Source organism: Carcharodon carcharias, chromosome 11, assembly GCF_017639515.1.
Source record: "Carcharodon carcharias isolate sCarCar2 chromosome 11, sCarCar2.pri, whole genome shotgun sequence".
Classification (NCBI taxonomy): domain Eukaryota; kingdom Metazoa; phylum Chordata; class Chondrichthyes; order Lamniformes; family Lamnidae; genus Carcharodon; species Carcharodon carcharias.
In genome coordinates, this window is record NC_054477.1 from 119,292,417 (window position 1) to 119,318,825 (window position 26,409).

Genomic DNA, 26,409 nt, shown 5'->3' on the forward strand with positions numbered 1-26,409 from the left:
AGGAGTAATAGGGGTAGTTACTGCTACAGCAGGGATGAGGGTTGTTGCTGCAATAGGAGGGAGAGGAGTAGTTGCTGCAATAGGAGGGAAGAGTGTAGTTGCTGCAATAGGAGGGATGGGGCAGTTGCTGCAATAGGAGGGATGGGGCAGTTGCTGCAATAAGAAGGACAGGGGTAAATGCTGCAGTAGGAGAGATAGGGATAGTTGCTGCAATTGGAGGGATGAGGCAGTTGCTGCAATGGGAAGGACAGGGCTATTTGCTGCAATTGGAGAGATAGGGATAGTTGCTGCAATTGGAGGGATGAGGCAGTTGCCGCAATGGGAAGGACAGGGGTATTTGCTGCAATTGGAGGGACGGAGTAGTTGCTGCAAAAGGAGGGATGGGGTATTTGCTGCAATAGGCGAGCTGGGGTATTTGCTGCAATAGGAGGGATGGGGGTAATTGCTGAAATAGGAGGGATAGGGATAATTGCGGTAATAGGAGGGATGGGGGTGATTGCTGCAATAGGAGGGATAGGGGTAGTTACTGCAATAGGAGGGACAGGGGTCAATGCTTCAATAAGACGAATGAGCGTAGTTGCTGCAATAGGAGGGATGCGGTAATTGCTACAATAGGAGGGTGGAGGGGTAGTTGCTGCAGCAGGAGGAATGAGGCAGTTGCTGCAAAAGGAGGGACTGAGGTAAATGCTGCAATGGGAGGGAGAGGGTTAGTTGCTGCAATAGAAGGGAGAGGGATATATGCTGCAATTGGAGGGATGAGGCAGTTGCTGCAATTGGAGGGAGGAGGCAGTTGCTGCAGTTGGAGGGACAGGGATATATGCTGCAATTGGAGGGATGAGGCAATTGCTGCAATAGGAGGGACAGGGATAGTTGCTGCAATTGGAATGATGGGGTAATTGCTGAAATAAGAGGGATAGGCTAATTGCTGCAATAAGAGGGATTGGGTTAGTTGCTGCAATAGGAGGGATGGGGTAGTTGCTGCAATAGGCGGGCTAGGGTATTTGCTGCAATAGGAGGGATAGGGATAATTGCGGCAATAGGAGGGACAGGGGGTAATTGCTGCAATATGAGGGATGGGGGTAGTTGCTGCAGTAGGAGGGATGGGGTAGTTGCTGCAATAAGAGGGATCGGGTAATTGCTGCAATAGTAGGGATTGGGGAAGTTGCTGCAAAAGGAGGAATGGGATAGTTGCTGCAATAGGAGGGATGTGGTAGTTGCTGCAATAGCAGGGATAGGGGTACTTACAGCAATTGGAGGGATGGGGTAGTTGATGTAGTAGGAGGGATGAGGTAGTTCCTGCAATAGGAGGGATAGCAGTAGTTACTGCAATAGGAGGGACGGGGTAGTTGCTGGAATAGGAGGGAAGGGGGTAGTTGCGGCAATAGGAGGGTTAGGTGTAGTTGCTGCAATAGGGGGGATGAGGTATTTGCTGCAATAAGCGGGCTGGGGTATTTGCTGCAATAGGAGAGATGGGGTACTAACTGCAATTGGAGGGATGTGGGTAGTTGCTGCAATAGGAGGGATGGGGTAATTGCAGTAACAGGAGGGATGGGGTAGTTGCTGCTATAGGAGAACTAGGGGTAGTTACTGCAATAGGACTGGTAGGGGTAATTGCTGCAATAGGAGGGATGGGGTTCGTGGCTGCAATAGGAGTGATGGGGGTAGTTGCTGCAATAAGAGCGACAGGGGTAATTGCTGCAATAGGAGGAATGGGGTAGTTGCTGCAATAGGGGGATAGGGTTAGTTGCTGCAATAGGACTGGTAGGGGTAATTGCTGCAATAGGAGTGATGGGTTAGTTGCTGCAATAAGTGGGACTGGGGTAATTGCTGCAATAGGGGGGATAGGGGTAGTTACTGCAATTGGAGGGATGGGGTAGCTGCTGCAATAGGAGCGATGGGGTATTTGCTGCAATAGGAGGGATGGGGTATTTGATGCAATAGGAGGGATGGGGTAGTTGCTGCAGTAGGAGGGATAGGGATACTTAATGCAATTTGACGGATGGGGTAGTTGCTGCAATAAGAGGGATTTGGGGAGTTGCTGCAATAAGAGGGATTGGGGTAGTTGCTGCAATACGAGGGATAGGGGTAGTTAATGCAATAAGAGGGACAGGGATAATTGCTGCATTAGGAGGGTTGCGGGTAATTGCTGCAATAGGTGAGATGGAGGTAGTGGCTGCAATAGGAGGGATGGGGGTAATTATTGCAATAACAGGGACAGGAGTAATTGCTGCAATAGGAGGGATGGGGTATTTGCTGCGATAGGCATGGGGCATTTGCTGTGATAGAAGGGATAGGGGTACTTAATGCAATTGGAGGGATGGGGTAGTTGCTGCAATAAGAGGGATTGGGGTAGTTGCTGCAATACGAGGGATAGGGGTAGTTAATGCAATAAGAGGGACAGGGATAATTGCTGCATTAGGAGGGTTGCGGGTAATTGCTGCAATAGGTGAGATGGAGGTAGTGGCTGCAATAGGAGGGATGGGGGTAATTATTGCAATAACAGGGACAGGAGTAATTGCTGCAATAGGAGGGATGGGGTATTTGCTGCAATAGGAGCGATGGGGTAGTTGCTGCAATAGGAGGGATGGGGGTAGTTGCGGCAATAGGAGTGATGGGGGTAGTTGCTGCAATAGGAGGGATAGGGGTAGTTACTGCAATTGGAGGGATGGGGTAGTTGCTGCAATAAGAGGGACCGGGTTAGTTGCTGGAATAGGAGGGATGGGGTTGTGGCTGCAATACGAGTGATGGGGTAATTGCTGCAATAGGGGGGATGGGGTATTTGCTGCATTGGGAGGGAAGGGGTAGTTGCTGTAATAGGAGGGCTGGGGTACTTAATGCAATTGGAGGGATGGGGTAGTTGCTGCAATGGTGGCATAGGGGTAGTGGCTGCAATATGAGTGATGGCGGTGGTTGCTGCATTAGGAGGGACAGAGGTAATTGCAGCAATTGGAGGGATAGCAGTAGTTACTGCCATTGGAGGGTTGGGGTAGTTGCTGCAGTAGGAGGGATGAGGTATTTGCTGCAATAGGAGGGATAGGGGTACTTAATGCAATTTGAGGGATGGAGTAGTTGCTGCAATAAGAGGGATTTGGGGAGTTGTTGCAATAAGAGGGATTGGCGTAGTTGCTGCAATAGGAGGGATGGGGTAGTTGATGCAATACGAGGGATAGGGGTAGTTAATGCAATAGGAGGGACCGGGATAATTGCTGCAATAGGAGGGATGCGTGTAATTGCTGCAATAGGAGGGATGGGGTTAGTTATTGCAATAACAGGGACAGGAGTAATTGCTGCAATAGGAGGGACGGGGTAGTTGCTGAATTGGAGGGATTGGGTATTTGCTGCAACAGGGGGGATAGGGGTAGATAACTGCAACTGGAGGGATGGGATAGTTGCTGTAATAGGAGGGATGGGGGTAATTGCTGCAGTTGGAGAGATGGGGTTGTTGCTGCAATAGGAGGCATGGGGTATTTGCTGCAATAAGAGGGATCGTGTTAGTTGCTGGAATAGGAGTGATGGGATAATTGCTGCAATAGGAGGGATGGGGTATTTGCTGCAATTGGATGGATGGGATATTTGCTGCAATAGGAGGGATGGGCTAGTTGCTGCAATAGGAAGGATAGGGGTACTTAATGCAATTGAAGGGATGGGGTAGTTGCTGCAATAAGAGGGATTGGGGAGTTGCTGCAAAAGGAGGGATGGGGTAGTTGCTGCAATACGAGGGATAGGGGTGGTTAATGCAATAGGAGGGACAGGGATAATTGCTGTATTTGGAGGGATGGGGGTAGTGGCTGCAATAGGAGGGATGGGGGTAGTTATTGCAATAAGAGGGACAGTAGTAATTGCTTCAATAGGAGGGATGGGGGTAGTTGCTACATTAGGGGGGATGGAGGTAGTTGCTGCAATAGGTGGGATAGGGGTAGTTGCAGCAATAGGAGGGATGTGGTTTGCTGCAATAAGATGGATGGGGTAATTGCTGCAATTGGAGGGATGTGGTACTTACTGCAATTGGAGGGACGGGGTAGTTGCTGCAATAGTTGGGATAGGGTAGTTGCTGCAATAAGATGGATGGGGTAATTGCTGCAGTAGGTGGAATAGGGCTAGCTGCTTCAATAGGAGGGATGAGTGTAGTTGCTGCAATAGGAGGGATGCGGTAGTTGCTGCAACAGGAAGGTTGAGGGGTAGTTGCTGCAATTGGAGAAATGAGGCAGTTGCTTCAATAGGAGGGACAAGGGTAAATGCTGCAATAGGAGGGGGAGGGGTAGTGGCTGCAATAGGAGGGAGAGGGGCAGTTGCAGCAATAGGACGGATAGAGATAGTTGCTGAAATTGGCTGGATGAAGCAGTTGCTTCAATTGGAGGGATAAGGCAGTTGCTGCAATAGGAGGGACAGTGGTATTTGCTGCAATTGGAGGGATGGGTGTAGTTGCTTCAATTGGGGGGGATGGGGGTAGTTGCTTTATTTGGAGGGATGGGGTAGTTGCTGCATAGGAGAGATGGGGTTAGTTCCTGCATTAGGAGGGCCGGGGTAGTTGCTGCAGTAGGAGGGATCGGGGTAGTTGCTGCAATAGGAGGGATGAGGATAGTTGCTGCAATAGGAGGGAGAGGGGTAGTTGCTGCAGTAGGAGAGATGAGGGTAGTTGCTGCAATAGGAAGGATGAGGGTAGTTGCTGCAATAGGAGGGATGGGCTTAGTTGCTGCTATAGGAAGGATGGGGGTAGTTGCTGCAATTGGATGGATAGGGGTACTTACTGCAATTGTACTGATGGGGTAGTTGCTGCAATAGGAGAGATAGGGATAGTTGCTGCAATAGGACGGATGGGGTAGTTGCTGCAGTAAGATGGATGGGCTAATTGCTGCAATTGGAGGGATGGGATAGTTACTGTAATTGGAAGAATGGGATGGTTGCTGCAATTGGAGGGATGGGGTAGTTGCTGCAATAGGAGGGATGAGGGTAGTTGCTGCAATAGGAGGGATGGAGTAGTTGCTACAATAGGAGGGTTGAGGGGTAGTTGCTACAATACGAGGGATGGGGTAGTTGCTGCAATTGGAGGAATGAGGCAGTTGCTGCATTAGGAGGGACGGGGTAAAAGCTGCAATAGGAGGGAGAGGGTTAGTTGCTGCAATTGGAGGGATGAGGCAGTTGCTGCAGTATGAGGGATAGGGGTAGTTGCTGCAATAGGAGGGAGAGGGGTGGTTGCTGCAATAGGAGGGATGAGGGTTGTTGCTGCAATAGAAAGGAGAGGGGTAGTTGCTTCAATTGGAGGAATGGGGTAGTTCCTGCAATAGGAGGGATAGGGGTAGTTGCTGCAATAGGAGAGATGAGGATAGTTGCTGCAATAGGAGGGATGGGGTAGTTGCTGCAATTGGAGGGATGGGGATAGTTTCTTCAATTGTAGGGATGGGGTTCATTGCTGCAATAGGAGGGATAGGGCAATTGCTGCAGTAGGAGGGATGAGAGTAGTTGCTGCAATAGGATGGATAGTGGTAGTTGCTGCAATTGGAGGAATGAGGCAGTTGCTGCAATAGGAGGGCTGGGGGTTGTTGCTGCAGAAGGAGGGATGGGCTATTTGCTGCAATAAGAGGGATCGGGTTAGTTGCTGCAATAGGAGGCATGGGGTAGTTGGTATAATAGGAGGGATAGGGGTACTTAATGCAATTGGAGGGATGAGGTAGTTGCTGCAATAAGAGGGATTGGTGGAGTTGCTGCAATAAGAGGGATTGGGGTAGTTGCTGCAATACGAGGGATAGGGGTCGTTAATGCAATAGGAGGGACAGAGATAATTGCTGCATTAGGAGGGATGGGGGTAATTGCTGCAATAGGAGGGATGTGGGTAGTGGCTGCAATAGGAGGGATGGGGGTAGTTATTGCAATAAGAGGGACAGGAATAATTGCTGCAACAGGAGGGACGGGTGTAGTTCCTGCAATAGGAGGGATAGGGGTACTTAATGCAATTGGAGGGATGGGGTAGTTGCTGCAGTAGGGGGGATAGGGGTAGTTGCTGCAATGTGAGTGATGTGGGTAGTTGCTGCATTAGGAGGGACAGGGGTAATTGCTGCAATAGTAGGGATAGGCGTAGTTAGCCATTGGAGGGTTGGGGTAGTTGCTGCAATAGGAGGAATGGGGGTAGTTGCTGCAGTAGGAGGGGTGGGATATTTGCTGAAATAAGAGAGATCGGGTTAGTTGCTGGAATAGGAGGGATGGGGTAGTTGCTGCAATAGGAGGGATGGGGTAGTTGCTGCAATAGGAGGGATGGGGTATTTGCTGCAATTGGTAGGATGGGGTATTTGCTGCAATAGGAGGGATGAGGGTAGTTGCTACAGTAGGAGGGATGGGATATTTGCTGCAATAAGAGGGATCGGGTTAGTTGCTGCATTTGGAGGGATGGGGTATTTGCTGCAATAGGAGTGATGGGGCAGTTGCTGCAATAGGAGCGAAAGGGGAACTTAATGCAATTGGAGGGATGGGGAAGTTGCTGCAATAGGAGGGATTGGGGAGTTGCTGCAATAGGAGGGATGGGGTAGTTGCTGCAATAGGAGCGATAGGGGAACTTAATGCAATTGGAGGGATGGGGAAGTTGCTGCAATAAGAGGGATTGGGGAGTGGCTGCAATTGGAGGGATGGGAGTAGTTATTGCAATAAGAGAGATAGGAGTGATTGCTGCAATTGGGGGGATGGGGGTAGTTGCTGCAATAGGAGGGATGGAGGTACTTGCTGCAATAGGGGGGTTAGGGGTAGTTGCAACAATAGGAGGGATAGGGTTTGCTGCAATAAGATGGATGGGGTAATTGCTGCAATTGGAGGGATGGGGTAGTTGTTGCAGTAGTAGGAATAGGGTAGTTGCTGCAATAAGATGGATGGGGTAATTGCTGCAACAGGTGGGATAGGGCTAGCTGCTTCAATAGGAAGGATGAGTGTAGTTGCTGCAATAGGAGGGATGCGGTAGTTGCTGCACCAGGAGGATTGAGGGGTAGTTGCTGCAATTGGAGAAATGAGGCAGTTGCTTCAATAGGAGGGACAAGGGTAAATGCTGCAATAGGAGGGAGAGGGATAGTGGCTGCAATAGGAGGGATGTGGGTTGTTGCTGCAATAAAAGGGAGAGGGGTAGTTGCTTCAATTGGAGGAATGGGGTAGTTCCTGCAATAGGAGGGATAGGGGTAGTTGCTGCAATAGGAGAGATGAGGGTAGTTGCTGCAATAGGAGGGATGGGGTAGTTGCTGCAATTGGAGGGATGGGGGTAGTTTCTTCAATTGTAGGGATGGGGTTCATTGCTGCAATAGGAGGGATAGGGCAATTGCTGCAGTAGGAGGGATGAGAGTAGTTGCTGCAATAGGATGGATAGTGGTAGTTGCTGCAATTGGAGGAATGAGGCAGTTGCTGCAATAGGAGGGCTGGGGGTAGTTGCTGCAGTAGGAGGGATGGGCTATTTGCTGCAATAAGAGGGATCGGGTTAGTTGCTGCAATAGGAGGCATGGGGTAGTTGGTGTAATAGGAGGGATAGGGGTACTTAATGCAATTGGAGGGATGGGGTAGTTGCTGCAATAGGAGGGATGCGGTAGTTGCTGCAATAGGAGGATTGAGGGGTAGTTGCTGCAATTGGAGAAATGAGGCAGTTGCTTCAATAGGAGGGACAAGGGTAAATGCTGCAATAGGAGGGAGAGGGGTAGTGGCTGCAATAGGAGGGAGAGGGGCAGTTGCAGCAATAGGACGGATAGGGATAGTTGCTGCAATTGACTGGATGAAGCAGTTGCTTCAATTGGAGGGATAAGGCAGTTGCTGCAATAGGAGAGACGGGGTAGTTGCTGCAATTGGAGGGATGGGTGTAGTTGCTTCAATTGGGGGGATGGGGGTAGTTGCTTTATTTGGAGGGATGGGGGTAGTTGCTGCAATAGGAGAGATAGGGTTAGTTGCTGCAGTAGGAGGGCCAGGGGTAGTTGCTGCAGTAGAAGGGATCGGGGTAGTTGCTGCAATAGGAGGGATGATGGTTGTTTTTGCAATAGGAGGGAGAGGGGTAGTTGCTGCAATAGGAGAGATGAGGGTAGTTGCTGCAATAGGAGGGATGGGGCCGTTGGTGCAATAGGATGGATAGGGGTAGTTGCTGCAATTGGAGGAATGAGTCAGTCCTGCAGTAGGAGGGATGGGGGTAGTGGCTGCAATAGGAGGGATGGGGGTAGTTATTGCAATAAGAGGGACAGGAATTATTGCTGCAATAGGAGGGATGGGGTAGTTGCTGCAATAAGAGGGAGAGGGGTACTTAATGCAATTGGAGGGATGGGGTAGTTGCTGCAATATGAGGGATGGGGGTAGTTGCTGCAATAGGAGGGATTGGGTAGTTGCTGCAATAGGAGTGATAGGGTTACGTAATGCAATGAAGGGATGGGGTAGTTGCTACAATAAGAGGGATTGGGGAGTTGCCGCAATAGGAGGGATAGGGGTAGTTAATGCAATAGGAGGGATGGGGGTAGTTATTGCAATATGAGGGATGGGGTATTTGCTGCAATAGGAGGGATGGGGTAGTTGCTGCAATAGGAGGGATAGGGGTACTTAATGCAATTGGAGGGATGGGGTAGTTGCTGCAATAGGAGGGATAGGGGTACTAAATGCAATTGGAGGGATGGGGTAGTTTCTGCAATAAGAGGGATTGGGGAGTTGGTGCAATAAGAGGGATTGGGGTAGTTGCTGCAATATTAGGGAGAGGGGAAGTTCCAGCAATAGGACGGATAGGGATAGTTGCTGCAATTGACTGGATGAAGCAGTTGCTGCAATTGGAGGGATGGGGGTAGTTACTTCAATTGGGGGGATGGGGGTATTTGCTTTATTTGGAGGGATGGGGGTAGTGGCTGCAATAGAAGAGATGGGGTTAGTTGCTGCAGTAGGAGGGATCGGGGTAGTTGCTGCAATAGGAGGGAGAGGGGTAGTTGCTGCAATAGGAGGGATGAGGGTAGTTGCTGCAATAGGAGGAATGGGGCAGTTGGTGCAATATGATGGATAGGGTTAGTTGCTGCAATTGGAGGGATGGGGGTAGTTGCTGCAATAGAAGGAATGAGGCAGTTGGTGCAATAGGAGGGACGGGGTAGTTGCTGCAATTGGTGGGATGGGGTAGTTGCTGCAATTAGAGGGATGGGGCTTAGTTGCTGCTATAGGAGGGATGGGGCAGTTGGTGCAATAGGGAGGATAGGGGTAGTTGCAGCAATAGGAGGGATAGGGTTTGCTGCAATAAGATGGATGGGGTAATTGCTGCAATAGGTGGGATAGGGCTAGCTGCTTCAATAGGAGGGATGAGTGTAGGTGCTGCAATAGGAGGGATGCGGTAGTTGCTGCAACAGGAGGGTTGAGGGGTAGTTGCTTCAATTGGTGGAATGAGGCAGTTGCTGTAATAGGAGGGTCAAGGGTAAATGCTGCAATAGGAGGGAAAGGGGTAGTGGCTGCAATAGGAGGGAGAGGGGCAGTTGCAGCAATAGGAGGATAGGGATAATTGCTGCAATAGGAGGGACGGGGTAGTTGCTGTAATTGGAGGAATGGGGGTAGTTGCTTCAATTGAGGGGATGAGGGTAGTTGCTTTATTTGGAGGGATGGGGGTAGTTGCTGCAATAGGAGAGATGGGGTTAGTTGCTGCAGTAGGAGGGATGGTGGTAGTTGCTGCAATAGGAGGGATGAGGGTAGTTGCTGCAATAGGAGGGATGGGGCAGTTGGTGCATTAGGATGGATAGGGGTAGTTGCTGCAATTGGAGGAATGAGTCAGTCCTGCAATAGGAGGGAGAGGGGTAGTTGCTGCAATAGGAGGGATAGGGGTAGTTGCTGCAATAGAAGGGAGAGTGGTAGTTGCTGCAATAGGAGGGATGAGGGTAGTTGCTGCAATAGGAGGGATGGGGCACTTGGTGCAGTAGGAGGGATGAGGGTAGTTGCTGCGATAGGAGGGATAGTGGTAGTTGCTGCAATAGGAGGGATAGGGGTAGTTGCTGTAATTGGTGGAATGAGGCAGTTGCTGCAATGGGACGGACAGGAGTAAATGATTAAATAGGAGGGAGAGGGGTAGTTGCTGCAATAGGAGGGATGAGGCAGTTGCTACAGTAGGAGGGATAGCGGTAGCTGCTGCAATATGAGGGATGGTGTAGTTGCTGCAATAGGAGGGATGGGGTAGTTACTGCAATAGGAGGGATGGAGTAGTTGCTACAATAGGAGGGATAGGGGTACTTAATGCAATTGGAGGGATAGGGTAGTTGCTGCAATAAGAGGCATTGGGGGATTTGCTGCAATAAGAGGGATAGGGGTAGTTACAGCAATAGGAGGGATGGGGGTAGTTGCTGCAATAGGAGGGATGGAGGTAGTTGCTGCAATAGGGGGGATAGGGGTAGTTGCAGCAATAGGAGGGATGGGGTTTGCTGCAATTGGAGGGATGGGAGTAGTTGCTGCAATTGGAGGGATAGGGGTGGTTGCTGCATGAGGAGGGAGAGGGGTATTTGCTGCAATAGGAGGGAGAGGGGTAGATGCTGCAATAAGAGGGATGGGGTAGTTTCTGCAATTGGAGGGATGGGGGTAGTTTATTCATTGGAGGTTTGGGGTTCATTGCTGCAATAGGAGTGATAGGGCAATTGCTGCAGTAGGAGGGATGAGGGTAGTTGCTGCAATAGGAGGGATAGTGGTAGTTGCTGTAATTGGAGGAATGAGGCAGTTGCTGCAATGGGACGAACAGGAGTAAATGATTAAATAGGAGTGAGAGGGGTAGTTGCTGCAATAGGAGGGATACGGAGAGTTGCTGCAATTGGAGGGATGAGGCAGTTGCTGAAATAGGAGGGAGAGGGGTAGTTTCTGCAATAGGAGGGACAGGGGTAGTTGCTGCAATAAGAGGTATAGGGGTAGTGGCTGCAATAGGAGGGCTGAGGGTAGTTGCTGCAATAGGAGGGATGGAGTAGTTGCTGCAATAGGAGGGATAGCGGTAGTTGCTGCAGTAAAACGGATTGGGGTAGTTGCTGCAATAGGAAGGATGGGGTAGTTGCTGCAATAGGAGAGATTGGGGTAGGTGCTGCAATAGGAGGGATGGGGTAGTTGCTACAAAAGAGGGATAGGCATAGTTGTTGCAAGGTGCGTGTGGTGCTTTTGGTGCAATCAGGGATAGAAGGGTGAAGTCGGTGGTGCTGCAATCAGAGGGGGAGGGGACAAGCAATACAATCAGCGGCGGGTGGGAGTGAGAGGTGGAGATGCAGCAACCGGGGCTGGGGGGAAGTGCTCCAGCCTGGGAGGAGAGGGTGGAGTTGGTGCAATTGGAGGGGGGAAGAGTGCAGAGCTAGTGCAATTGGGTGGGGAAGAGGGCGGAGTTGGTGCATTATCGAACGAGAGGGTGTAATTGGTGCAGTTGGGGGGGAGAGGGGAAAGTTGGTCCAATCAGGGTAGAGGGCAGGTTGGCTGTAATTTGGGGAGAGGAAGGGGTTGTGATAAAGGGGGTCATTGCTGCAATTGGGGGGCAAGAAGGGATGAGGTTGTGAGATCAAGGGCGCGGGGGGAGGATGTGCCATCGGGGATGAGTGGGGAGGGGCTGCAGTAAGGAGAGAGGGGAAATTGCTGCAATCAGGTGTTGACAGAGTAGGGTTGCAATCCAGGAGAGAGAGGGGAGTTGCTGCAAACAGGGGGAGTGGGGATTTTAAAATCAGGGGAGGGGGAATGAAGGGGATGGGTGGGGGGACAGGCCGTACGGGGGGTTGAGGGGGGAGGGTTGGAGGGAAGGGGGTGGGGGATGGAGGGACGGTGGGGAGGCAAACTTGCTGTAAGCTTGGGTGAGGAGAAGGGAGAGTTGGTGCACCTGGTTGGCCAGGCTGTATAGCCCAGAGAAATTTACAAAACATCTTGAGGGTGCAAGAGTAAATCCAATCCTTAGGATTAATGGAATAATAATTAATGGAATTAATGGAATTAATGGAATAATAATTAATGGAATAATAATAAATGGAATAATAATTAATGGAATAATAATGGAATAATAATAATGGAATAAAAATGAATAACAAATTCTGTCATTATGGTCATAAATAATCCTTTTATTGTTTTTGTGACATGGAATCTTGGCAATGCATTAGTTCACATAAATACTGAATTTATTCCCAAGAGCCAGTTAAGACCCAGTATAAATGAGAATCTCCATTGAAATTGTCACTTATGTAATTCTTGAAACTTTGCTTCTGCGCACAAAAAAAATTTAAAAATGAGACAACGAACATGCTGCTCAAATGCATTTTTATTAAGAGAACACGTCCAATCAGGAAGAAATAAAGGTTAATGGATGTAAGGGTAGGAAGGGTGGAGACTGGGAAGTGGGGGATGACTAAGGGAGGAAGAGATAACAACGAGAGAGAGGGAGAAATGAGAGAGAGGTTTTCACTGGTGTACTGGTATCAGTAAAGTTTTTCAGGTGAACTGTTTCCAGCTGAAGTCAGCTGAAAAGTACTGGTGCCAATTAAGCACTGGGAAACCCAACTAGATTTCTGCTGATTCCAGCAGAATTACCAGTTAACCAGTGGTCTTCAGAAGAATCCAGCTGAGACCAGTTCAAAACCAGTTCAGGCCAGTTTAATCTTGAACCAGCTTTGAACTGATTTTTCCTCAGTAGCTTTTAAGGCTAACCCTAAAAAGTGCACAGATAGGACAAGAGGATGTTTAATTTCTTGGGCTAACTATTTGATTGGAAGAGTATGTGATAGGTGAAACAAAGTACACGGCCATCCAGAAGTTACACCAACCAGCTCAATAACTATCCTTAAGTCATTTTTGGCTTGACAGGCAATTCTGTGAAATACATAGAAAATTACACGGTAGCTCCTCTCTTGAGAATGTAGAGTAAAAGAGTAGAATGGGAATGGGATAAGAAGTATGAAGAGGCATTTCTGCAGCTAAAAAGGGATTTACAGATAGATCTGACCCTAGGAAAGGTTGTTGTTTCAAAGTAGCAGCGACAGAAACCAAATTGAGTGCACTCTTCATGCAGAAATCCATGAGTATTTGAGACAGGTAGCTTACATAAGATATTACCTGAGGTAGAAAAAGGCTATTCTACTTGTTAATGTCACTTGTTTGTCACCTTATGGGCAGCGAAGCACTGAAGCACTTCACAAGAATACAGCCTATTACACTCTTCACCCATCAGACGCCAGCCCCTCTCCTTTTGAATTAAGAAAGGGACCGTCTCTAGTTCTTGCATTGCTAGATGGATGCTCCAATTAGAGGGATAAACCTAAATGTAGAGTGTTCTGACCACAGCCTGTGTAATTTACTGTGCAGACCAAATCCCAGAGGGAAACAAGGCTTATGGGCTGAAACCTTTTTTTGTATTCTGATAACAAGAAAGTGATGTACCAATCTCAGCAGTAAGAGGTCCAGTAACACGTTTGGGTTCTTGTTAATTAAAAGTAAAAATTTATTAACAAAAAGTAAAAGAAAATTTAAGCAACAAGATTACAGTTACACAATTAAGATTAGTCCTACAAAACATCCCCCCAAAAATTCTTTAATTGGTCAAACCCACAAGAAACTACTTTCAAGGCAACAGTCCCTTATAGATGCTTAAATATGAAATCTAGTAATATAACACAAGACAAACTGCTGTGGCTTAAATAAAGGTGTACCACATGACCTTTACCCTCTTTCACTTCTGCAGTGGAATTTGCTTCAGAATAAAACTGGTACTACAGCCAAACACCTTTCTAGCTTGACTGGGTGGTTGTTTACCTACGAACTCCTACAAGGCGCAAGCATATTTTCTTGACACCTCTGACTCCCCTTTGATATTCAAACAACCTCTCAACTTATCTAAAAATGCAAATGTTAGATCTAACAGGTTAGTTAAATAGGATAGTTAAGTTGTACCTCAACTTAACACCTCTATCCCTTTCATGTTTCCAAATTCCCAGATAAACTGACTCCTATCAAACTCTTGCCCAACTTAATTAAATCACACACACACACACACACACACACACACACACACACACACAGCCTTCTTGGCACAATAACACAATATTCCACGAAATATTAAAAATAACATCCATTCTCACATACAGGTAATAGGGGATCTGAAGCTCATGGACAATCTTGAATACCAGAGAAAGTCCCAAACTTTTACAGTTGAAGGGGGTATTGGAAATGTTGGCAGATTTAAGAGGGATGAGACTTTTTATGTGGATGGATCCAGCTTTGTAGAAAAAGAAGAATTTAAGACAGGGTGTAAGATCCACTGAATTAGCAATGTCACTAGCTACCACCCTGAATACTGAATAAGTCACAATGGCCATCATAACCTAAGTGGTAATGCTGGGCCATGAGAGGGAGCCCTCAGGATCACAGAAGTGAAAACTCTACTCAAAATGCTTCCACTTACACCTATTGTCTCCTTCCACTGCCTCACTTAGTACCTAACCTGCTGCCTCACGCCCTGATAGCTGAGTCTGCCCCTGCATAGCTGCTAGTGAAACAATTTATGCCATGATCCTCATGGGCTCCAAAGCACAGAGGATGTCACCCAAGAGCATCTCAGAAATCAGAGGAGGGATCTGAATAGCCTGTAGCCCCAGAGGTAGCACCACATAGGAGTGAAAGGAAAACAAAGTGTAAAACCTTGAAGTGGAGGGAAAGGGTTAATTTTCTCAAAGGCTTGGCAAAAGCAGTTATAACTTAACTAAAATAGTTAGCAACAATTGTGCAGAGGCCAGCATCAGTAAACTGTATCCTATTACTGAAGCCAGCACAAACCTCAGCTACATTGCTGTAAGACAGGACATGATCAGGAATCTGATTTTTGCAGGCATCATGGTCATGTGATCAGAGCAAGCACATTAAGGGAAGTGAGTGTGGTAGATGCTGATTGGATTAAGTTGTGAGCAGTTCCATTTTCTGGTGTGTAAAGGATGAGTGCTCAGGCTGTTAATTAAAGGAGAAGAGATTCAAGGTGTAAGGTGAAACATCCAGAAGGAAGGGAATAGATCTATCGTGTAACATCAAGAGACACATTTAGGATGTAGTGGGTAATGTGTTTTCTGCTTGATTCTGTAAACTATCCCTCATGCATTGCAATGCATTAAGTTTTGCAATTCTTAAATAAAGCATCATTGTATCCAATCGGAATTCAGTTGTATTCCCCACAGTATTTGCATAAGCATGGATGTATTAGTAAATGATATATTGTGAAATACCTCTTTATTTCAAATACATAAATATTATATTCTTACACCACTCTCCCATCTTGTCTATTCTCGGTTGCTGGAAGGTAAGTGGCCTTTTAATTTGCTTAAGGTTGAATATGAAAACAGGAATTAATGGGAACCAATAGGGGGATGTATAAGGAGCAATTGGTTGTTTGTAGAATTATTTTGTGTCAGTGGTATTGGGAGGATGGGATGAGAAAAGTGCCCATGGTTTGTGTTTCTAACATTGGTTCACTGATACAACCTAATTGAGCCTTATATTAATAATTAAGGGCATTCCTGGCAGCCTGGGCAGAAATATGAGCAGCTGGTGATGCACTGCCTTTATCAACTTTCTCCTCAACTTCCCCCTCTTCAAAATTGTCCAGAGAGAATTGTTAAAAATTTTTTTATGGAATGTGGCTGTCGCTGAAAGGCCATAATTTGTTGTCCATCCCAAATTGCCCCTGAACTGAGTATCTGTTAGGCCATTTCAGAAGTCAGTTAAGAGTCAATCAAGATGCTCTGTGCCTTGTTCCTCCTGTAGGTCCAAACGTCATTACTGTGTAATGTTCTGCAGGGCGTAGCACACCACGACCATTCTGGAGACACTGCCTTGTGCATTCTGAAGGACATGTCCAGATCTGTCTTAGGCACCTGAAGCACATCTTCAGCATGCTGATGGCTTGTTTGATCATATACCTGGTGGTCATATGGTATCCACTGTAGTTCTGTTAAGCTTTATTTTCAGCTTTCTGGTGGATTCATCAGCCAATTTTGAAGTGGGTCTCCTTCATCTCCTAGCAATCACCCCTTAAGTGTATTTGCAGGTCCAGAGATCAGGAAGCTGAATGCTGCAAGATAAGCATTATGCCAGCCTGCTGGGAATTTTGTTAAAGCAGGAGATAAGCCTTTCTGTTACAGACTCTTTCTGTAATGGAGGAGCAAGAATTTCCTCAAATTAAATATTGGGAAGACTGAAGCCATTGCTTTCAGTCCCTGTTCCAAACTCTGTTCTCTAGCTACCAATACCATCCCTCTCCCTGGCAACAGTCTGAGATTGGGCCAGTCTATTCACAATCTTTGTGTCACATTTGATCCCAAGATGAGCTTCTGACCTCCTATTCATGCCATTACTAAGGCCACCTATTTCCACCTTTGCAGTATCACATGACATCGCCTCTGTCTCAACTCAACTGTTGCTGCAACCTTCATTACCTTTAGATCCAAATATTCCACTGGAACCCTGGCTGGTCATGCACATTCTACCCTTCATAATCTTGAGGTCATCCAAAATTCTGCAGCAACTCAGCAAATCCTATTCCCCATCACCACTGTGCTTGTTCCTGGTCAAGCATTGTCTTGATTTGAAAATTATCATCCTTATTTCCAAATCCCTCGATGGCCTCTCCCTTCTCTATCTCTGTAATGTCCTCCAGCCCCACAGCCTTGAGATACCTGTGCTGCTCTGTTCCAATTCCAGCCTTTTACGCATCCCCGATTTTAATTGCTCCACCATTGGTGGCCGTGTCTTCAGTTGCCTCAGCCCTGAGCTCTGGAATACCCTACTATAACTGTCCACCTCTATATCTTGCTTTGCTCCTTTAAGACACTTCTTAAAGCCTACCTCTTTCATCTTACCTAATATCACCTTAAATGGCTCGGCGTCATACTTTTTTTATTATACTCCTGTGAAGCACCTTGGGATGTTCCATGTTAAAGTGCTATATAAAGGATCCAGTGGCAAAAAGGTTGAAAGAAAATTTTGTAGTGAGGGAAGGAGGGGTGGGTAGAAGGCAAAAAATCAATGATTGCACTGATAGCTGCTTGCATTTTATGCCAGAGAGCAGGATAAGGATGATCTGGGAGTTGAAAAAGGCCAGGAACATACAGTCATCCTCAACATTCTCAGTGACATTGGATGCCACAGGCTCTGTCACAGCCGACATCATGACATGGAGAGCCATGTACTCTGTTGAGATCAGGTGATCACAGCATCATAGTATCTTTACGGTTCAGAAGGAGGCCATTTGGCTGATCGAGTCTGCACTGATTGGGTCTCTGAAAGAGCATGCCACCTTGTCCCACTCCCCTGCCTTATCCCTGTAACTTTGCACATTCTCTCTTTTCAGGTAGCAATCCAATTCCCTTTTGAATACCTCAATCGAACCTGCCTCCACCACCCTCTCAAGAAATGTGTTCCAGACTCCAACCACCCTCTGGGTGAAAAACTTTTTCCTAACATCACATTTACACCTTTTGCTAATTATTTTGAATCTGTGCCCTCTAGTTCTTGATGTTCTCCTGAGTGGGAACAGTTTCTCACTATTTACCCTGTCCATACCGCTCTTGAATCTTGAATGGATCTTGAATGCCTCCATCAAGTCTCTTCTCTGCCTTCTTTTCTCCAAGGAAAATAGTCCCAACCTCTCCAATCTATCTTCCTAGTTACAGTTCTTCATCTCGGGAATCATTCTTGTGAGTCTTCTCTGTACTCTCTCCAAATGCCTTCACATCCTTCCTCAAGTATGGTGCCCAGAACTGAACGCAGTACTCCAGACGAGGCCTAAATAGTGTCTTGTACAAGTTCAACATGACCTCCTTACTCTTGTACTCAATGTCTCTATTAATAAAGCCTAAGATACTGTATGCTTTATTAAATGTTCTTGCAACATGCCCTGCCATCTTCAATGACCTTTAGAGGCTCTCCCTTTATTTTACACTGTCTCACCATATCTTTCCTGCCAAAATGAATCACCTCAAACCTCTCTGCATTGAACTTCATCTGCCACTTGTCTGCCCAATCCACCAACATGCCAATGTCTTTTTGAAGTTCAAGACTATCCCCATCACAATTGACAACATTTCCAATCTTTGTATCATCTGCAAATTTTGAAATTGAGATGCATGTGTCCCTGTGCTCCACTGGTTCTGCTTTTCTATTGTGGTGACTTTATCCTGCAAAAGAGAAGGTAGGATGTTAGTGTTTATATGGTACTTTGTTTGGATGATGTGCCTGCAATGGCATGTGAAGGCAGTGAGAGATGGGTGTGAGGGTGGCAGATTTGTAGTTGTGTGAGGATAAGGTACAGTTCAAATGTTCAGCATGAGTTCTGAGTGCCAGGGACTGGTACTGGATGAATGATGGGATTGTGTTAGATTGAACAGTATGAGGGGTTGGTGGAATGGTGGGTAAATGCCATGTCAAGATGCATTCACTGACCTTAACCACCCACATGAAGTCATTATACTTCTTATGGCACTGTTTCCAGGTCCTCTGAGCCTGATTCCTTGCACCTAATGTTCCATTTTCCTGGATTAGAACTACAATAATAGTAGTTCCTGTGATTCAGCACACTCCCCTTTAGAAAGAGCAGGCTGACAGTACCATATGTTCCCAGCACATGGCAATCACCCTAAATCACTGTCCTCTGGTTCTAGACCTTTCCATCAATGGGAACAGTTTTTCTCTATCTACTTTAGACCCTTATGATTTTCAACACCTCTATTTAAAATCCTTTTGACTTTTGAGTGGGAACTATGCTCATAAATCTTTTCTGCACTGTTTCTAAAGCCTTCATATCCTTGCTAAAGTGTGGTGCCCAGATTCGACACAAGACTCGAGTTGAGGCTGAACAATGTTTTATAAAGGTTCATCATAACTTCCTTGCTTTTCTTGCCTATGCCTCTATTTATAAAGCCCAGGATCCCATATGTCTTTTTAACCATTTTCTCAACCTGTCCTGCTGTCTTGAATAATTTGTGCACATATACCCCCAGGACTCCTCCCTGATTTCCAAGGTTCCCTGATTGCAGTGACCATCAACTTATAAAACCTCTGATTTCCAACTCCCCAAATTTCAGAGACTTATCAATCCAGATACCACCCAGCTGACAGCAGCTCTCTGCAGACGCCCACCTTATAAGTGAGGAAGTGCTTTCCTTCAGTGGGTGAATTCAAGACAAGAGGGCATCATCTTAAAATTAGAGCTAGGTCATTTAGAAGTGAAACTAGGAAGAATTTTTTCACACAAAGGGTGGTAGAAATCAGAAACAACATCCTCCAAAAGGTTGTGGATGCTGGATTAATTAACATTTTCAAGACTGAGTTGGATACATTTTGTTGGGTAAGGTTAACAAGGGATACGGAACAAAGATGCATAAAATTGATTTGAGGTTCAAATCAGCCACAATCACATTGAATAGCAAACAGTATCAAAGTGATAATAATATTACACTACTAAACAAGTGACCTGGACTAATCTCCTGGTGACATGAGTTCAAACCCCACCACAGCACCGGGGAAAGTTTAAAGTCAATTGATTAATAAATCCTTTGGGTAGCTGCTTTGGAAGGCATTAGAGTTGGCAAAGCTGGAAAACTCAACTGAGCTCTTGATTTTTACCACTGAACTCATATTCAGCTTGTTTTTTACAAATTGGTACATTCACCATGAGGACTCACTTGACTAGAGTACAGATCAATAACTCAGGTATGGAGGTGAGGCACTCCATTCAATTTTCCGCCCATTAAACGTTAATACAGGAATTGGTGGGATGCCCTAACCAGCGTATCTGAATTGCTGATAAGTCTTGTTGTTGTTCAAAACAATGTACCAGGGCATGGCACTAATTTGTAAAATGGACAGTACAGTATAATATTTACACCACAGCATATCATTGAGAACAACACACAGTAGTTTAATACCACTGGAGAACATAATGAATAGCAGCATTGTTCACATAATATGAGCAACAATACTTCGAAGGTGAAATGTTATCTTTTCGTAGAACTACTAGAACTCAATGGAGTTTAACCTGGTTTCGCTGGAGAAATCATTGTAACATTGGACGCTGTGACAATGCTAATAAATCAAGCAGCCTGAAGTCACATGCCCAAAGTTAACAGTGAGTTTAAGGAGGGAATATAGGGTGAATCATACAACATGCAGCTCTATGTGGCATAGTGATAATATTACTGGATTAGTAAACCTGGATTAATCTATCAGAGACATGAATTCAATCACACCTTGGCCACTGGGGAAATTTAAAGTCAATTCATCAATAAATCTGGAATCTGGATTTACTGGTCTCAGATTATCATTAAAAACGCATCTTGTTTACTAATGTCCTTCCTTTACAGCACAATATCTGCTGTCCTTATCTGGCCTGGTCTACATATGGCTCCAGACCACCGCAATATGATTGACTCTTAACTGTCCTCTGAAATGGCTCCAACAAGCCACTTAGTTTATCAAGCCACTATAGAAAAGTTGAATAACGAAAAAAAAACACATTGACCACCCACCCAGGCACAGGAAATGACAAAGTCATTGCATCCTGCAAAGTCCCTCTCACCAACATCAGGGGACTTGTGTCAAAATTGGAAGAGCTATCCCACTAGTCAAACATTAGCCTGACATAGTCACATTCACCAGATCATACCTTACAGTCAATGTCTCAGACTTCTCTATCACCATTCCTGGGTCTGTCCTATCCCACCAGCAGGACAGACTCACCAGATGTGGCAGCATAATGGTATAAAGTTGGCGTGGAATGGCCCTGGGAGTCCTCAACATTGACTCCCATTCCATGAAGCCTCATTGCTTCAGGTCAAACTTTGGCAAAGAAACTTCCCGCTGATTATCACCTACCACCGTCCTTAGCTGATGGATTAGTGCTCCACCACGTTGAACACCACTTGGAAGAAACACTGAGGGTAGACATAAAAATATTGTGGCTAGAAGAGCAAGTCAGAGGCTGAGAATTCTGCAGCAAGTAACTTAAACCCTGACGCGTCAAAGTTTGTCTGCCATCTACAAGGCATCACTCGAAAGTATGGTGAGGCATGAGAGATGTGTGTCAGAGGTAGTCCCTTCTGCAGGAGTCAGTCACATCCTATTTCAGAGCTGAATGGATAACTGCACATGGTCCTCAACACTCACTCAGTTCTCACCTATGGTTCCATGTAGCTGGTTGTGCACGGCAGCGGTCACGCCCTGGCAGCTGCATTGGTTCAGAGGCCAAACCAGGTGAGTGTAGCATGCTGACTGTTGTCCACATGGGAGGGAGAACGCCCATCTCCAACCATCCTTTTTCATGTGCGCAAGAATAAAAGCTGCTTTGACAGATGGAGCAGAGGAAATGGTATTCCTTTACTGGTACTGAAAGCAGCACAGCTTGGAAAGTTCATTGGCACAGACGCATAAGGTGCTGCAGATCATCCACTGTAGTCGATCACACCTCCAGTTGTCTTGAGTTGTCAAGACACTTGGAAAAGTTGTGCAAAACCAAGAGAGTGGGGCTGGCCAATTGCAACCATCTCCACTGTAATTAACTCATGTGCTAGTGTTTCTAATGTGCACAACCAATTATATCCTGAAAAAAGAAAATGCACTCCTTTAGTATTCACCCACACACTACTATATATTGCAGGTGAGACAAAAAGAAGAAGAAATGGGAGCTCTACATAGCTTCTTGGAACATATGAACTCTATTTGATAAAGACAACAGCTCCCGACCCCGGGTGGCAGGGATCTCTCGTGATACAATATTAACATTGCTGCTTTAAGCGAAACTTGCCTAGCAGAGGCAGGCCAGCTAAGAGAGTTACATGCAGGATTCACATTTTTCTGGATAGACAATTCAAAGAGTGAGAGGTGAGAGGCAGGTGTCATCGTTGCTTTCTAGTCTGACATCACAAAAAGCTTGGTTAATCTTCATAGCATAAATCATCGCCTCATGGCTGTATGCTTACCCCTTGAGATCACCAAGTATGTGACAACCATCAGAGCCTATGCTTCAACAAAACTAGACCTGAGGATATCAATCACAAATTCTATGAAGGGCTGGAAAGAGCTATTGCAAAAACTCAACAGGAGGACAAGGTCATTGTGATGAGGGACTTTAATGCAAGGGTTGACTGTCCACTGACTATCAGGCTTGGGATGGTGTTCAGGGAAATCAACTGCAGTGGCATACTTCTCCTGAGTCTTTGTACCCTCTGGAATATGTCAATCACCAACACCACCTTTAGGCGAAGTACAAAAACACTTAGATACACCCTAAACACTGGCATCAGATTGTTTTATCATCACTTCACAGAGCAACATAAAAAATGCGATGGTCACCAGGGTTATGAGAGGAGTGGAGTGCTCTACATACCACAGGATTACACTCTAAGGTGAAATTTACTCTCTCACCAAAAAGAAGACCAACATTCATGAGACCCCCAAGAAAGCTAATTGTCCAGAAACTGGCATCTGCAGCTATCTGTGAATTATTCAGGCTCAGGCTTGAGATACAGCTGTCCTCCAAAGAAAACACGATAATGTTGAAGTGGCATGGTCAACCTTCAATTCAACAGTCCTAGAAGCTGCCAATGATGCCCAGGGAACACAAGAAAGAAACTGCCGAGAATGGTTCAATAAAAATGATGATCAAATTAAGGAACAGCTACAGGAGGAAAATGCAGCATATGGGTCATGTTTGGGAAACAAAGATCCATCCGCTGCTCAGAAATTACTCCAGAGGAGCAAAAAGAACCTGAAACAGAAGCTGTGTAAGATGCAAGATGTTTGATGAGTCAAATAAGCCACAGAGTTTCAAGTCTATTGTGAGCAGCATGAGATGAGAAATTTCTATAAAACCCTGAAGACTGTGCATGGTCCTCCCTCACATGGCCATTCAACTCTTCTGAGTGCTGATGGGGAACCTCTCCTGATAGACAGAACAGTTGTCAAAGAGCACTGGGCCGAGCACTTTAGGGTATGCTTAACCACCCATCTATCATAAATGGGGCAATTATAAGCAAGCTTCCAAACGGTCCTAAGTGTTAAAACCTGGACAGCAAATCTTCTGTGTGGAAGTTGACAAAGCCATCAGATCCCTACCCTGAAGGAAAGCTTAAGCTCAGGTGGGATCCCAGGAAAGGTTTACAAATCTGGAGACCCCAGCTGGCCATCAAACTGACACAGTTATATCACAGAATGTGGCATCAACAAACCATTCCTCTGGAGTTCAAGAATACCTTGATTCTTCACATGTACAAAGGAAAAGGACAAAAATACGTGTGTGACAACCACAGAGGAATCTTACTGCTTGTGAAAACTGGCAAGATTCTAGCAAAAGTCCTACTCAACAGTCTGGTATGCCACAGAGTAGAATATGAACTGCCAGAAAGTCAAAGTGGGTTCAGGAAAGGCAGAGGCATTTATGACATGATCTTCCCCGTCAGGAAATGCAAGTGAACTGCCACAAACAACAGATGGGATTCTACTATGTCTTTGACCAGGCAAAGGCCTTTGAAATAGTTAATATAGAGGTCTTGTGGAAAGTATTAGCCAAACTAAGATGTCCTTATGGAGCTGTAAATCTCAGTCAACAATTTCCTGATAGAATGACGGCCAGAGTCACTGACTTTGGTAAATACACTGACCCCTTTGACGTAACAAGTGGTGTGAAGCAGGCTTATGTCATGGCCCCTGTGCTCTTCGGTATATTCTTTGCTGCCATGCTTTCTGGACTGTTTGGAAATATTGATGGAATATACATCCAATTTAGAACAGATGGCAATCTCTTCAACCTGAGATGACTGAAATAGTCAAATAAGATATCAGGGATGATGGTACAGGAATTGCTGTTTGCTTGATTATGCCCTCATGTCACACAGTGAACATGGCCTTCAAACAGATCTTGGACTGTTTTTCAAAAGCAGCTGACATCCATGGGCTAACCATCAGCTTAAGGAAGGCGGATACTCCACCAACTACTACCAAATTTTGACTATACCCCACCTAATATAATCAATGACACAACCCTTAAACATTCATTGCCTGCACCACCGACACAGCAGCAGCAGCATCTACAAAATGCACAGAAGCACTCGCCAAAGCTAATTTGGCAGTACCTTCCAAACCCACAACTCTGGCACCTAGAATGACAAGGGCAGCAAATGTATGGGAACTCCACCACCTACAGGTTCCCTTTCAAGTGACTCATCATCCTGACATGGAATTACATCACTGTTCCTTTGTTGCTGGGTTAAAATCCTAGAACTCCCTCCCTAATAGTACTCTGGGTGCATCTACACCACATAGATAGCAGTGGGCCAAGATGGTGGTTTGTCATTACTTTTTTAATGGCAATTAGTGATGCTTACTTTCCACAGGAACAGAAGTAGGCTGAGTGGCCGACTTCTGTTCCTGTGGAATACTTCTCCATGTAAGTTCAACATTCTTTTCCTACATTTTTCACAATTACAACTTTAATATTGCTGAAAAGAGAAACACATTGCTGGAGCTTTTCATCTTGCACTCATCAGGACAAACACATGAATGCTAAATTTTAAATAGTCATGACAACTTACACCACAGGAGTAAAGGGTGCTGATTGGTTGGCAAGTTGACTCCGATTGATTAGGGTGTTGTCATGGAGAAAGCAACGGGGAACTTTGGGCTCCCCATACTTCAGGGTTATTCAAAAAAGGTGCAAAGCTTGAACATATTCCTTTTGTTTGCAGAGAATGAGTCCCTGTGTATGAATTCATGTCACTTCTAGCAAGTAAATGATGTGTATTGAGCTCAACTGATTTATCTTAAATTAGTTGTTAGTGTAGTTTTTAGCAAACTCAGGATTGTTCAGCAAGTACTGTCCAATTGCAGAATCACATCTAAAAGTTGATATCTTGTTTTGGGTTTTGCAAGTGCGTGCTGGTTGAGTTTGGTCTTACTCTGCCTATTACGAACAATTGAAGGAATGTGTTATTTGATTTGATCAGCTTGTTGTTTGGACATATGCAGTGGTTATGTGAGTGGTATTTTACACTAACTGGATGCTGCCATCAGTCCAAAAGGTGTTTTGCCTAGCACACAATTGAGCAATGTCGTGTTTAAATTTCAATGCAGGTGGGATATCCCTGTGGCATTATTTAAAGAAAAGCAAGAAGTTGTCCCAGTCATCTAACCTATCAGGTTGACCCCCAACCTGCACCACATAAATAGTGTAACTCATTTATTTTACTTACTGCTTATGGGACCTTGTTCTATATAAAATGGCTGCCACATATGCCTACAAATAAATTGGCTACCGAGCACTTAGGCATGTTTTGAAGATATTAAATGTGCCAAATAAATGCAAATCTTTATTTTCTTTGCAGTCAACCTCCCCTGCCACAATCCTCCATTACACAGGCAGCTCATACATTAAAGATCTGGCTAATAAATCGGGTTATTTCATGTTTTTTGTGCCATTTGTGGTTTCATTAATAAATGTTTTGACATAAATGCCAGTTAAGTAGCTGGTTAGCTGTTTGAGAAGTTAAAGACCATTGGCACAGATGCATCATAATGGGCTGCCTTTTTGCCACTCACAATGTCACATTATCATGTTTTAAACCATGTGCTGCAGTTTTGTTCATGGCTCATAAATTATAACAAAAATCAGGCACTTATTCCTTTATTTGAAAATAGAATAAATATTGTCCCAAGATTTTTCTCAAAGAACTAATCATTTGAAATTAGTAATTTGGAATTAATTTTCAAAATTGTAAAATGTTGGAATTTAAAGTGTTTAAACAATATAAAAAATACATTTTCCAGAAACTGAAGCTATTTTGCTTGAGCAACGTGTATTAGGCTGAATATGACCTTTTACTGCCCTCTAGAGGTATTTAATTGAAATGTGCTTCTACTTCACCAAAAGTCTTGAAAATATTGTTGTGAAGAAGATAATAGGTCTTTTGCATTCACTGGTCATAGACGAATAATGACCTGTATTTAGCACACTATTTAGATAACATCTATAGAAGATGTCATGTAAATAACTCATTCACAGCAATGTTGCTTTAAGGCAACACTCAGCGGACCTCCGGAATTCTTCACAAAAGTTTGAGGATCTTTGCTGTATAAATAATTGCAGCTAATTTGTGAAGCACACTGTTGTATCTCAAAACTACCACAACATGCAATAGATGCCATTTCCTAGTCAGGAACAATGGGTTGAGTTTTAATGTGCAGGAGCACGAGTTTGGGTACAAGTGGAAGTTTAAAACCAGCGAAACTGATCTGCCACCTACCAAATTTCATTGCAACATGTTAGGCTTCAGGGGATATGTTAATTGTGTGTATAAGGATCTGGCACATACAGGGTTAATATGAGACTGCGTACAATACTACTACACAGTGATGCAAGAAGACACATGATCTAGACACAGGGGCCAGTATGATGTTGAGCAGAGACTGGTAAAT